Genomic DNA, 3,925 nt, shown 5'->3' with positions numbered 1-3,925 from the left:
TGCTAAACAGTATGAGAAAATAATGAAGACAAATGAATTTTTGTGCGTCACGTGATTTTTACTTATCATTACCGAAGTATAATTGTAACCTCAGACTTTAGATTACGAGATTATATACACTAGGATTGTATCGTATAGATTTCATCAAAATAATGATTTAAGACTTCACATATGTTTGGACGATATTCGTTTCAGCCAAGATGGAAGTGCTTACCACCGTCCGTCCGTCTGTATCTCTGTTTGTCTGGCAGGTTGGAACTCATGATAACTCTCGGTCCAAGTTATGGATCTCGTAATGTTTTGTCCAAATTAAATTTAAGTCATATCGGTACCTCCGCCATAAAAGTTCAAAAATGTTCACTAAAATGGTCGAAGGGACTAACCGATTCGGTCTAAAATCGAACGTAATATGGTTCGCAAGATTACTTCCAAAAGTACATCAAGGTCCAAGAGAATATGTTTGGACAACATCTTCAGGTCTCTTATACAAGTCTAACATAACTGCAGTTTAAAGACTGTTCGATGATTTTTTGGACATTTTGTAGTCTTGTTTACTTTTCGTGGACAAGTTTATGCTTCCTGACAAAGCTCTAAATACTACGGTGGCCAACTAAAAAGCTTATGGGCGCGGTAACTATCGAGAGGAGTGTCTCTCAAATAATCATTAGTGAATAATTATGAGGGGTTCAATAAGGATCGATTGTTATTTGTCAAAACTATATAGAACTAAGTCCATCAAAGTGTTTGTCATCGAGTCCAAAAGCTTCTAATCGTACAATTAAGAAAACAAATTATAACGCTTCTTTTGTAACATAATATTAAAAGTAAAAATAATCCTTGTATCAGAATCTATCTCTTTCGGTAATTAACACTGTGCAACATTTTTAAGGTAATCTTGTGCAAATAAGTGAGGACCCAACGTACAAAAGACCTAGTTCCGTTTTGTTGAGTCAGATACAGCTTGGATTTTATGGCCCCATCTAAACATTGTTAAATATCGACTTTTTAAACAACTCGGGGCTATATCTCTGAAACCAATGCAAATCTTCTTCTGACCTTTGCAGCAAATTTGTAAATAAGGGCCAAAATAAAATATTTGGAGAAATGAAAAATTTATAATATACATATCTAAAAATTCCATAATTTGTATACATTTCGGACCATATCTCAAAAACTGTTAAATTTTTCTTAATGTTTTCATTTGGAAACACATCAACGACAGCGACAGCCGATATTCTTAAAAATTAGGCTAAGATCATCGAAATAGTGAAAATCTTGCTATAGCAAAGACAACGGCAATTCTTTGTGGTTGTAAAATTCTGCGATAAACCATAACGTGGACCTGTATGATTAAAAACTTCAATATACTTCAATAAATTTTACGTGGCGACATTGCCGAACGTGGCCCGATATTGTCTATTTTCAATTCTATATATCCTACTCTGTAAATATTTAAAATTGTATCCTTATACCCAAGATATATTATTGAATTATTTTTTCACCCTGACAGACGATAGTATCTGCATTTATGAAACAGCTGTTTGTGTTATTTGTTTGAACCCAGCAGACCATTTCACAAAGCTTTACACAAGTTCACCAAAATATGTGAAACAAATACACTTTCTACCTTTGACCTTTTCACCACGATGAAGCAAAAATAAATTTAATTTATTCGCGATATTTTTGAGTCTCTTTAATATTATAAAAATATTGCAAAACTATAAAAAACATTTGAAGAAGATATAATTTTCGATAGAATTGGTATGGTGGGTAATGAAATTTTTTGTGAAAATAAAAATTTGAAAAAGAGATTTGTTAGAAGGCGTGAAAAACGATTAGCTGCTATTCTACTCGCGAAAGACCACTACTTATTTTGAAGAAACGCGAAAATTGCTGATTTGCTTACCCTTTTTATTTTCTTAAACATGGAAATTTGACAAAAGACAATTGATTTTCAACAGCATTGCCATATTGAAATTGCTAAATTCAGTTTAAATTTCCTTTGATTTTGTGCATTAAGAATGTGGATAATGCACGAATTAATTTAAATTAAGGCAGTTACTGCAAATTAACGCTGTCGTCTGTCTAGGGTATTAGTTCCAATTTACATTAAACGATTTTTCTTGTGGCAATTTTTCTCGTTCTCTTTTAAACTTGCGTTTATACAGGCAATTCTGTTTTCAAAACAATGAATATAATGTCAAAAACGAAAAATATAAAAGGAATTGCCTGAAAATTGCCGGTACGAGCAATTTTTTTCCACTTCCATACCCCTTACGTGTCTCTCCTACAAACTGAGACTTGCCGCAAGTAAACTCGCCTAATGTAAATTGGGACTAAATATTATGAATTCTTTCTATTGAATATATATACTTTGTACCATTATTTCATATAAAATATAGAATAGAATATGTGCCAAAATTTCCAGTCCATCCGACAAAAATTTACCGAGATATGAGCTTTCGAAGGGAAACATTTATTGTGTTTTGTATGTAGCATAGAAACTAAAAACGTATTTTCCTCGAAGTGGCACTTTATATGTTTTTGTGGGACTATTGTACACATAAATCATGTGCTTAACCGAGAGAGTCTTTAAAAAAACTGCTGACGGAGTCAGAAAAAAATATAAATTTTGTAATTTTGTAATTTTGTTTTTGTTAAAATCGAAATTTTGATTTTAACTGCTCAAAATTTTTAAAAATTGATTTTTTTAATTCCTTTTCGATAATGGACAAGATTATTAGGTTCGGTTTATTCTTTTTCAAACTACAGTGGGTACCGGAAACTGCTTTAGTAAAAACAGTGCTTTATAAGCGGGCATTTGAATATAAGATTTTTAAACAAAAAATTGAAGGTAACTTAAGGTTTAATAAATTTTTTATAAAAAATGCATGAAAATGGCTTTTCTCATGCTTATAAGTGGCCATAACCCCTTAAAATAGCTTTACGTAGCGCTACACAACATTTGAAGTTTTCATGATTTTTGATCAAGTTGTGCCCCCCCCCCCGAAATGAAATCCTGCGTACGTCCCTGCCTAGACAGACGGCAGAGTTAATTTGCATTAAAAATGTCCTAATTTGAATTAATTTTTCACCCTGACAGACGATAGTTTCTGCATTTATGAAACAGCTGTTTGTGTTGTTTGTTTGTACCCAGCAGACCATTTCATAAAGCTTTACAAAAGTTCGCCAAAATATGCGAAACAAATACACTTTCTACCATTGACCATTTCACCACGATGAAGCAAAAATAAATTTAATTTATTCGCGATATTTTTGAGTCTTTTAATATTATAAAAATATTGCAAAACTTTAAAAAACATTTGAAGAAGATATAATTTTCGATAGAATTGGTATGGTGGGTAATGACATTTTTTGTGAAAATAAAAATTTTAAAAAGAGATTTGTTAGAAGGCCTGTAAAACGATTAGCTGATATTGATAATGAAGAAACGCGTAAATTGCTGATTTGCTTTCTTTTTTATTTTCTTAAACATGGAAATTTGACAAAAGACAATTGATTTTCAACAGCATTGCCATATTGAAATTGCTAAATTCAGTTTAAATTTCCTTTGATTTTGTGCATTAAGAATGTGGATAATGCACGAATTAATTTGAATAAAGGCAGTTAATGCAAATTAACGCTGCCGTCTGTCTAGGCTATTACAGAAGTAGAAACAGTCACCTAAACCCAAAATAAAAGTAAATAACATTCCTTAGGCATTTAAATATCAGTAGTATTTTTTACTAAGTCAACACCGGGACACGTGACGCTCGGGCCTACATTGTGCAAGCCATACTCCCACCTGAAGTATACAGATTACCATTGTTAAATGGTGATACGCATGTCGGACATTCATTTCTTTAGAATTTGACACTGCTATCCTACTCCTGCTACATGGGTTTCGAAACAAAAGAACTCTTTC

The sequence above is a fragment of the Musca autumnalis genome, unplaced genomic scaffold (assembly GCF_047663935.1).
Source record: "Musca autumnalis isolate F117 unplaced genomic scaffold, ASM4766393v1 scaffold_3, whole genome shotgun sequence".
Taxonomy (NCBI): Eukaryota; Metazoa; Arthropoda; class Insecta; order Diptera; family Muscidae; genus Musca; species Musca autumnalis.
The sequence above is the reverse complement of the archived record's forward strand: the minus strand, read 5'-3'. Positions refer to the sequence as shown.